Source organism: Narcine bancroftii, chromosome 8 (genome assembly GCF_036971445.1).
Source record: "Narcine bancroftii isolate sNarBan1 chromosome 8, sNarBan1.hap1, whole genome shotgun sequence".
Classification (NCBI taxonomy): Eukaryota; Metazoa; Chordata; class Chondrichthyes; order Torpediniformes; family Narcinidae; genus Narcine; species Narcine bancroftii.
In genome coordinates this window covers 42,338,646-42,350,572 of record NC_091476.1, presented here as the reverse complement: position 1 = coordinate 42,350,572, position 11,927 = coordinate 42,338,646, and the positions used below count along the sequence as shown (strand labels likewise).

Below are 11,927 nucleotides of genomic sequence, written 5' to 3'. Positions count from 1 at the left end.
AACACTGCTCCAACCTATTCTTTAAATTCACAGATGATACCACTAGTGCAGGCAGGATCTCCAACAATGACTAAGTACAGGAGGGCTGAGTGCCAACCTATCCGTCAATGTCAGGAAGGATGAGCTAGTGACAGACGTCCAAATGAGGGGAGGACCAAACCTCCTCTACCCCCCCCCCACCTCACTCCGTCCCAATGGGCTGATGTGGAGATAATTGATAGGTTTAAGTTATTCAAAGCATGCATCTCAGTGGTTTGTTCTGGTCCACCCATGCCGTTGCAATGGGCAGGACAATCCACTTCCTCATACATCTGAGGAAATTTGGCATGTGCCTGCATCCTTTAACAGCTGCTGCAGGCTCACCTTTGAAAGCATCACTACGTGGGATGGGAACTGCTCCACCCAAGATCACAAGAAAGACCGCAGTTTAGGGGTCCTCATTTAAGAAAGGATGTGTTGATTTTGGAGAGTTTTCAGAGGATGATTCCAGGAATTAAATGTTTATCATATGAGGAGCATTTGACCAGCTCTTGACCTGTATCTGTTGGCATTTAGGAGAATGGGGGGGGGGGGGGTGATCTCATTGAAACATTTTGAATGTTGAAAGGCAACCATTACGTTTAAATGACTCATCCTGCCCTGGCCACACTTTCTTCACCTCCTCGCATCAAGATGAAGATTCATGAGATTGAGATCACCAGATTCAAGAACAACTCCCCCCCCTCCCCCCCTCCACTGTTATAAGACTACTGAATGGAGCCCCTAAATGGTAAAATTGTGTTGTCTTTACTCGGTATCATCTTTCTCTGTAACTCTGCACTTTTGATCTTTTTGTACAGTGCCTTGCATTGCGTACCAGGTGTGAAATGTCGGATTGTTTCTGCTCACAATACAACTTCTCTCCCTGCATCTTGGTACATGACAATTTTAGGTGACCCCTCACCTCTATCTGGCTCCATTGCTTCTTCTTTACATTCGCACCCTTACTTTGCTCTCTAACCTCCCCTCTCACTCCAAGTGATCTCCCAGTCTATCTGTCTCTGTATCTCTCACTCTTAATCATTTCTTAATCTTTTTTCAGGCTGCTTTTTCTCCCCCTTTAATATATTAGATATCAGCCCTTCCTACTTCAGTCTTGGAATAGGGACACATCCCAAAATCATTGACTGACCTTTTCTCTCCATGGATGCCAGCTGACTTATTGAGCTTCTCCAGCGGCTCATTGTTTGCTCAAAATTCTGGCATCATGCAGCCATTGTGTTTCATTTTTTTTTCTTATGATAAAACTTGTTGGAGGGGAGTGAACCCAATTGATCCAAATATTGAGAATTTTTCAGTTTCCTCAAGATCTTTCTTCAAGCAGATCAAACAAACGGAGTTATTTTGTTGATGTCTCCCATGGGCCAGTGCACATGGAGGCAAGACTGTAAATCCACATCCTGCCCAGCACATTATTCAGCTGTGAGATACGTCAGAGTTAATGACCATATAGGCTTCAAACTGCCTGTTAAAGGAGCCAACAGTGTTTTTTTTTAATATCCTGTAGCAATAGAGGTCTGTGCCCATGGTGGCGGTGAACAACACGGCAAGAACCCCTCACAGCCTTTCCCACCTCACACTTGCTTCAGTCACAAGGTACTTGTGCTTTTGTCTCAATTATCAAGACAAATGGATTGCTGGGAATTACTCCTGAATGAAGAACATACGTTTAGAATCTTGGAGGAAATAATCAGTCATATGAAATATTGTTTCAGAAATAGTATACCTCTGAAAAGTGACATGCATCAACCTTTTCTAGCTGAACAGTCCAAACTATTCTACTCTCTTACAACAAACTGTGAAAGTCACAACATCAGACTGAATTACACAAAAGAAAGTGTGATAAACCACTGTTTGTATATGTAACTGTCTGGCCACCCCCATTGGCTGATTATGCCTGTGGCCCCACCCTCAGATTCCTGAATAAAGGTGACTATTCCACAGGCCCCTCCCCAGTTGAGGACAGTTGACCAACATGGACATGACTCCATTCTATTATGAATAAATGCCTATCAATTTTACTTAACTTCAGTCTTTTGGAGTTATTGATGGTGCATTAATTTTATTCACCATAAATTTTGACAATGGAGCAGATCCTGAAGCTGGAGAAGTTGGAAATCCACCCTCAATCACTTGAAGCCTCCACCAACTTTGAATTCTGGCTGTGTGGCTTTGAAATGTTCCTGTAGGCATCATCTGCCATTGTTCGATGAGCTAGAGAGACTGAGCTCCCGAGTTGGATCACTGGTGTACTCAATGACCAGTGATGCCGCATCATAGCTGGTGGTAATAGACATCTCAAGGGCCAGTACCTGAAGAAGGTAAACAAAATCTATGCAAGACACCTCCTGGCCACTTGAAAACAGCGACCTGAGGAATCGAGCACTGAATACCTCCAGGCCATCTCCTGCCCAGACATGACAGCTGCCACAGTCATCAAAGCATTATGCAGCCTCTCCACTTTGTATGGGTTCTCCTGCTACATCCATAGGAACCGAGAATCCTCCATTATGAGTGACAAGCTGTGCTAGTACCTGCTGGCCAGAGGTATCACCACGAGCAGAACCACCAGCTACAGCCTCCAAGGAAAAGGGTAGGTAGAAAGGGAGAACACAACTGGCTGGAAGGTTATCCTTCTAACCGTGTGGTCTAAGGGCCTTCCAATCTCTCTCTGGCATGATGTCCTCCACTCAATCAGATCACTCCTTCGTACTGCCGCCAATGCAACTCCACATGAAAGAATGTTTCCTTTCCCCAGAAAGTCTGCAACAGACACCAAGCTGCCAGCCTGGCTGACATCCCCAGACCCGTTCCTACTCTGGAAGCATGCAAGGAGCCATAAGTCCAACCCACTGGTAGAAAGGGTCCACCTTGTCCACACCAACACCCAATACACCTATGCAGCGTACCCTGATGGGCACGAGGACACAGTATTGGTAAGGAATCTGACACCCTCAGGGGTTCCAGAGACCACAACTGACAATCCCGCATCCCCTCTCTTATCTTCACCCATGATGCACCAGAGCCATGGCAGGTTTCCACAGCACCAATGGATGGCATGCCAGACTCGTCACCATGCATCCATTAAACAGATGCTGACAACTACATACAGGTGCACCAAGACTGTCCAGCCTCAACCAACACTACGAAAGTCAGAGCGGCAGATAAGACAGCCTGAAAGACTTAATTTATGAAAACTTCTGATGCATTTCACCCCGTCGGACTCTTTTTAAAACAAGAGGTGAATGTGGTAAACCACTGTATGGGCATGGCCAATGGCTGATTGTACCTGTGGCCCCTCCCACAGACTCCTAAATAAAAGTGACCGTTCCACAGCCCCCTCCCCAGTTCAGAACAGTCTACCATCATGGATTTGACTCCATTCTACTGTGAATAAAAGTCTATTAGTTTTTACATAACTTCAGTCTTTTGTAGTTATTGAAGGTGCATCAGAAAGCCTACAGTATCCTTAAGAACCACAAAGAAATTGCCATGAGTTGATCATCTATTGATTTTATTCTTCTTTCCTGAGCAACCTTCCCCTTTTTTTATTTAAGAACTATTAACTTAAAATCCATTTTCCCAATTGGATGCAACTAATAATCTTCCCAGGTTTTTGTGCAGGTTTGAAATTTCCATGGTGGCAAAACTCTGTTACCAAGCACTGGCATATTAGAACCATGTTGTCCTAAAGTCATTAAAAAAAACAGGAAGATGCTCTTCAGATGAAAGAAATGGATAATTTCTTTGTTGTGTATCTTGTGTATATGCCAATAAAGAAAATGAACCATGAATAACTAAGTGTGAAAGGCTTAGATTGCATGCAGTACACAAAACTGCTGGAGTCAATAGGTCATTCATGAGTCAATACATCGACTGCCTCTTGCTCTCTCTGGATGCTGCGTGACCTGCTGAGTTTCTCCAGCATTTTTTTGCATTTCACTGAACCCAAACATTTGCAGGTTTTCTGGTTTGCCTTCAGTTATCTGCAGCTGCTTGACCTAAGATGTTAAGGTGAGATTTAACAAGAACAGCAGAGCGCCATGTCCTCATCTAAGCTAACCACGCTGTCCCTCAAAATTAAAACCATTTGCCCATACGTGATCATCATCATCCAGTTCAGTATTCGTCCAAATGCCTTCCAAACATTATATTTGAATCCAAAAGCAAACCAGGTTCTTTCTCCAGACTACCCAAACCATAAAGCATTCCAGGATCACCAAAAGGTCCGTCTTCACCACTGAAATTTTATTATTGTTTTCACTATATGTAACTGTGAATTTTTATTCTTTTATTGTTTTATATTTATTATCTCATTTTCTCATATCACATATTGTGACAACATAATTGTCATTGGTGTACCTTATGTTCCTGTGTGGCTACAGCAATTCAGAATTTTGGTGCATGTGTAGTTATGTGTAGACAACAAACTATCTCACTCATACTCTTCGGTTGTGATTCCAACTATTCGTGTCTTTTCCCCTCAACACCCATTGATTTTAATTTTACCAGGCCACATTTTGTCAAATGCTTCCTTGCTGTTGAGGAGGGGGTCGGGGAGGCGGGGTGGGGGGGGGGGAAGTTATCTTACCTCTGTAATTCAGCTTGTTGGTCCATGTTTCAGGTCTGTGTCCAAAGGTCAAAGTCAAAGTTCAGATTTATTGTCAGAATACATACATGACATCACTCACAAGTCTTTTGCCAGCGGGGCATGCAGAATTTCTAGTTATCAGTAGTGCAAAATCTGTGCTGAAGAAAAGATACAGGTACAAAAGAGAGAAAGGTTAACAAAGAAGGAAGTGTAAACAAATCGACTGCAATGCAGGAAATAAATAATGTGCAAAGAAGGAGTCCTGAGTTTGTTATTTTGGAGTCTGATGCTGGAGTATTTATAAACCTAATGGTGCAAGTCTTGTGACACCCCTACCTCTTTCTTGAGTGAGACCAGAGCATCTCCTGGGTGGTGTGGATCCTTGATGATCATTGCTGGTTGACGGTATCATTCCATGTAGATATTCTGGACGGTGGGGACAGTTTTACCTGTGACATACAGGGCTGTGTCCATAACCTTTTGCAGGGCTTTCCTCTTAGAGGTATAAATGCCACCATACTATGCCATGATAAAGCCAGTCAGTACACTTAACACTGCACATTTGTGGAAGTTTGCCATGGTTTTTGATGTCATACTGAACCTCTGCAAATACCTGAGGAAGTCAATGCATTGACATGCTTTCTTCATGATGACATTGGGTCCAGGAAAGATCCTCCCAGATAGTGACTCCCAGGAGTCCCAGAAATTTGCTCCCCCTCTCCACCTTTGTCTGATTCCCCCAATGATCACTGGATCGTACACCTCTAGTTTTCTCATCCTAAAGTCAGCTCCTTGAATTTGGTGACATTGAGTGCTATAACTTTGAGTTAGGTTATTGAGAAGTTAATGCCACTGCCACTTTCTAACAAGATGAATTGGGATTTGCCTTGACTTTTGAGAACAGACAGCAGCTGGGCAATATTCCAAATTGCCAGTGTTGTCACAGCAATAGAGAAGGCTAAGAACACATGCCAGTGTGTGGGAATGGTGAAGGAAATTGAAATAGTGAGCCATTGGGAGTTCAGATCCATTGTCACCGCACACTTATTGGTGTAACATAAGATCCTTTATTTATGTGAGAGAGACTTTTGTACTTTTATCCTTCTGAAAGATGACACATCCTGCAGTTTAACCCTCCTTCGGGACTACATCAGAACTGGCAAATTCAAGATTCCTTTATTTTCCTGTAATCAAATGGAGCATGTCATATTGCACAAAATTGACTTCTGCCTGCCATAGGGTAGACGTCATTATTCACGTCACCCAGCATCCCTTCCAGTATAAGGGAAAGAGAAGCAAAAGAGAGTCCCTTCAGAGTCATGGCATGCCCATGGATTTGCCTTCAGCACTTCCACTGCCTCTGGAAATGCAATCTGGACGAATGCTTTGAAGTTGGGCCTGAAATCATCTCAGATGTGAACAGCCACCCCTGGAGCCATTTACTGACACTTTTGGCTAGTTCAAAGTCTGCCTTGGCTGCATTCGGATTTAATATGAGATCATGACTTTCTTATCATCCACGTTGTACAATGTGCACATGTCCTGAAATTCTTACTTGCTAAGGCCAAACAGGTACTTTGTGGAGAAAAAAAACAAAAGGTTGTATCAAATTAAATTAAGAAGAGATAATAAATACAAAACAGATAAATAATAAATAGTTACAATGATCATAGGGCAAGAAAAATCGTGGTGTTACAATAATATATTCAGTTCTTTTTGTGCTGAGATTACATAGGATAGTCTGGGGAGGTACAGTAGCTTGATAGCTGTTGAAACGAAATCTGGAGGTGCCGGTCTTCAAACTTCTGTACCTTCAGTGGACAGTAGCCGTGATGGGGGTCCTTGATGATGTTGGCAGTACTTTGCATATACATCTTTAATTGATGGTAGGTTGGAGACTGTGATGAACCTGGCTATGTTTGTTATCTTTTACAGCCTTCCACCTCCTGGGCAATCAAGTTACCAAACCAGACCCTGATACAACCAGTCAGTATATTTCTCACAGTACACCTGTGGAAGTTGAACAGAGTATTTGATGACATGTCAAATCTCTACAGACTCCTTAAATTCATCAGCACGACTGAACTGACAAAGTATCTGCATAAATTCTTTTTGGTTAGTTTAATCAATATTTTCATGGACAGATCAGTGAAATTGGATTTGTAAATTTTATTGGGATTGGATGTTTTCTTGGCAATATAAACTGCTTTTGACTTATATATAAACAAGTTCTGCATTTATATATATCAAAAATATATATAAAAAGCAGAATGTCACTTTGCCAAGCCTTGCCTTTTTGTTGAGGCCTGTAACAAAAAATCTCAGAGGAATTTAACATGTCACATATTGCAAGAATATATGTTTGAAATTGAATTTTTAGCAGAGCTGGAACTTCAGCAATAATGGTCTCTTTTATTTCTTCATAAAATTTTATTTTTAAAAAATACAAGAAAACCATCCTGTTCTTTCACCCCAGAAGCAAATACCTTAAAATAAATAAGATCATTTGGGAAGTTTCAAGATTGAGAAGTCATGTAAAAGAAAGAGAAATTTGCAGTTTTGATCCATCTTTCATGGCTTTGGCGACAATCAGAGTGAATCAGCAAGTTTTCAGATGACACAAATTTGGAGGTGCTGTGAACAGCAAGGAAGGCTTCCAAGAATGACAAAGGGATCTAGATCAGGTGTAAAAGTGGGATGAAAAATGGCAGATGGAATTTCATGCAGAGAAATAAAGGTGAGGTGTTGCACTTTGAAAGGACTTCATGTCAATTTTCTACAGGGACTCTAACAAGGGTGCCCTGGCCAACTGCATCACAGTGTGGTATGGTTGCTGTAGAGAATTGGATTGGAGGTCAATCCACAGGACCATAAGAGAGGCAGAGAGGATCACTGGGGTCTCCATTCCCCCTTCTTCCCCACAATTGATGTGATCTATCAGGATTGTTTTCTGAAGAGGGTGAACAAAATAGTTGAGGAACCCTACCACCCTGTTGTGTGTGAAGGAAACGTGGCCTCCCTGCCTGTATGGAATATTGTGAATTGCATGTGGTCACGTATCCTACCTGTCTGAAGCATATTCAGAAATCACCTCACCAGTCAATTAAGATTGGACTCTGGGTACCCATGAATTTATACCTTGTCATTGGCTAATTTAAATCACCTAGGGTCATTAATAGTTAGACTTCCAGATCAGAGCTGTATAAAACATTTCTTTCTCTTCGCCTTGTAGTCCAAGCTCTGGACATCACTCCATGGCACAGACCAGGACATTGCTGGAAGTATCACGGGTAAGGTGTGCACTACCACTGATGCTGAGGCGTAGTATTGAGATAAATCAATACTTGCAGAGAGCTGCACCTCCACTGATCTAGGAACCGGGTGTGTGTAAGAATTTCTGTTTGTAGTGTGTGTAATTAAGTGTATGAGTGTATCGAGTACAGGTTCACAATTGTCGGAGTTCAACCTTGGTCTGAGATGAATGTTTATATCGTTGATTAAGTGAAATAGTAATTGAGTATCATTTAATGTTCTCCCCTGTTTGTCTCCTGTGTGCTAATTAAAGTTACATGCAATTGTAACAGTTGTGACCAGACTCGTCTCTCTGTGAACCCACCAAACCTGATACTCTTCCCAACGCGACACCCGCACACAGCATCTTTCAGCCACTCCCATTGGGAAAGAGATACAGGAGTATCAGAGCCAGAACCTCCAGGCTGAGGAGCAGTTTCTTCCAATGTGCAGGGAGAATGTTGACTGACCAAAGAAACTGCTCACATCCACCATCGAGACTCTAATATTTACAGAACAATATTTATTTTTATATATGTATATTTGTCCTGCATGTGTACTGTTTGCCTGTATGTGTTTTATACCTGGTTGTACATCTGCATGTTATTGTACTGAGGACCAGAGATCACCGTTTTGTCAGGATGTACTTATGCAATCGGAGATAATAAATTTGAACTTGAACTTGAACTAACATGGGTAGAAAATACACAGTAGGGCACTAAGGAGTCAGGGAACAGAGAGTTCTTGAAATAATTCCTGAAAGTGGTGTCCAAGTAGATAAGGTTGTAAAGACAGCTTTTGGCTTGTGGAACATTATACGTCAAAGTAATGAGAAGAGGAGTCAGGATGTTATTGTGTTGTATGACACTAATGAGACTGAATTGTGCACATTTTTGACCACCTAACTCCAGGAAAGATATCAATAAGATTGAAAGGGTGCAGAGATTTACAAGGATGTTGGCTGGGACTTGAGGAGCTGAAAAATTGAATAGGTTAGAACTTTATTCTCTGAAGCGTCAGAGAATGAGGGGATATTTGATGGATGTATACAAAACTTTCTGGGGGTAATGAGAGTATAGTTGCAAGCAGGCTTTTTTCCACTAACGTTAGGTGAGACAAAGGATGAGAGGATATGGGTTAAAGGTGAAAGGTCAAATGTTTAAAGGGGACACGTGGGGGAAATTAACACAGAGAGTGGTGCGAACATGGAGCAAGCTGGCCAGCTGAAGTGATGAATGAGGGCTCATTTCAACATACAAGGAATATTTGCGCAGGTTCCTGGATGGGAGTGACATGGGGGGGATATGGTCCGGGTGCAGGTCAATAGATCGAGTTAGAATAGTTTGGCACAGACTAGAAGGGCTGAGCATCTCTTTCTGTGGGATAGTGTTCTATGTCCTACAATTAAAATAAAATGTAATCTCATTGTGACATAGGAAAAGGAGACACCACGAGTGAATTTGGGAGGGAATTCAGTATCAAACACTCAATGGAATGCAACTGTGGAACTGCATGCCCTCTATGCTCACACATCCCAGCCTTGTATAAACCATCACATAGGTATGTATCTAAGCTTCCACTGACACCGAGCATGAATGTCACAAAATCATTCAAAGTACAGTCACTGTAGAGCATCGGATCGGAAGACAATCCACAGGACCATAAAAGTGGCAGAGAGGATCACTAGGATTCTCCCCAACACCCTCCCCCCTCCCCCCCCCCCCCCCACCGATTGATGGAATTTTCTGGGGTTGTTATTTGAAGAGGGCTCACAAAATCAGTGAACACCCCTACCACCATGCACACAGCCTCTTCCAGCTACTTCTGTTGAGGAAAAAAGATAGAGGAGAATTAGAGCAGAAACAACAGGCTAAGGAAAAGTTTATTCCCATGGGCAGAGAGACAGTTAAATCACTGCTAAAAACATCGAATATAGAGCATAGCAGCATAGCACAGACCCTTCAGCCCTTGATATTGTGCCGACCTATATATTTCTACCAAAAAATTCTAAACCCTTCCTACCTTCTATCCCTCCAATTTTCGTTCATCTATGTGCCTGCCTAAGAATCTCTTAAATGCCCCTAATGTTTCAGTCTCCACCACCACCCCTGACAAGGGAATTGGGGCATACACAACTCTCTATGCAAAAAAAACTTTCCCTGATTCTCCCCTAAACTTTCCTCCCTTCAATTTATACAGATGTCTTCTGGCATCTGTTACTCTTCACTCTCTAAAAAATGGTCTGGCTGTCAGCCTTATCTCTATCTCTCAGAATCTCGTAGACCTCTATTAAGTCGCTCTCATCCTTCTTCGTTCCAAAGAAAAAAATCCAAAGACAAACAAGTCTCTGTGACTCTACTATTTCTTAAAAATATTTTTTGAATAAATGTACATATATAATGTGTATATCTATCACTTGTCTGTATGTGTGTTATGTCTGTATACCTGTTTTTTTAAACTTTATTTATTCATTCAAAAAACAAATAATATATGGCATATACAATAATTAACCATAAACATGAATGTTATTTTTTTATATATAGAAAAAAAGAAAAGAAAAGAACCCCCCCCCCCCTTCAGCCAACTCTCCTAAGGAGAGCCATAAAGAAAGAAAAAAGAAAAAATATTAAAGAAAAATTAAATATACATATTAAGATCTAATCAATATAAATTGAAATGTAAATATTCTGAATATAACCACCACATTAATAAAAAAATATATAATTATCATGCAAAACATATGTAATTTTTTCCATTATTAAACAATATTTCATCTCATTATGCCATCTATTAATATCAATCATATTTGTATCTTTCCACACACTAGCAATACATGTTTTCGCTACGGATAAAGCTAAATATACAAAAGCAAGCTGAAACTTATCTAATCCCAAGCCTTTCAGAGGTTGCAAACTACCCAATAAAAATACTGATGGATCTAAAACTATTTTAATCTTATACAGATATTCTAAAAATGATTGAATTTTCTTCCAAAAAGATTGTATATGTATACATGACCAAACGGCATGAAAAAAAGTTCCAACAGAATTACCACATCTAAAACACAAATCATACTTTTTAATTTTTCAGCTATTAAGTATAATTGATGTAAAAAATTGTAGTTAATCATTGCATAATGTGCATTTATCAATCTAGTTACACTATAATAACAGATATCTAACCAATCATCTTCGGAAAAAGTAAAACCAGTATCCGCTTCCCATTTAATTTTAGATCTATCCCAACCATTTTTATCCATACCATCCTGTAATATTTGATACATAGATGAAATATAACCCTTCTCTGGTATCTTCATAAGAAAAGTCTCAAATTTAGTCATTTCAGGTAAAATCATATCTCTACCAAACTTACATTTTACCAAAGATTGAATTTGATAATAAAGAAACAGAGTTCTTATCAACACCAAAACCTTCCCTCATCTGATTGAAAGATAAAAATTTACCCTCTTTAAAACAATTTCCCAAATTTTTCACACCTTTAAACCTCCAATACAATAAACTTCGATTATGCATTGAAAAAGAAATAAGTTGATTATTATACAACGGAGTCAAAGCTGATAATTTACCCCGAGAGCCTGTCATTTTATTTTTCTTTATCCATAACTTCATTAAATGTTTTAGTATAAACACATTATATCGTTGTAACAAATTTATTCCATCTAAACAAAAATTGATGTATTTCAAATTCAGCAATATTTGCCATCTCAATTTTGGCCCAACTAGGAGGCCGTTCCAAATCCATCAATTAACTAATAAATTTAAGTTGGACTGCTTCATAATAATTTTGAAAATGTGGTAAATGTAGTCCCCCATATCCATATTTCCAAGTTAATTTATTCAAAGCTACTCTCGAAAATTTACCACTCCAAAAAACTCCCTAAACATTTTATTCAAGTCTCGAAAAAAAAATATTATCGTAAATACGGAATAGATTGAAACAAATATTGTATATGCGGAAAGATATTCATCTTAATTGTATTTATCCT

General features: G+C 40.2%; 1 long non-coding RNA gene across 1 annotated transcript; it reads left to right on the top strand.

Moving 5' to 3' along the window:
• The first annotated feature begins 6,569 nt into the window (after positions 1-6,569).
• LOC138741726 (uncharacterized) lies at positions 6,570-9,475 on the top strand. The gene is made up of 3 exons (XR_011343714.1): positions 6,570-6,745; positions 7,863-7,920; positions 9,358-9,475. It is a non-coding gene; the product is annotated as an uncharacterized lncRNA (long non-coding RNA).
• Positions 9,476-11,927: the final 2,452 nt, after the last annotated feature.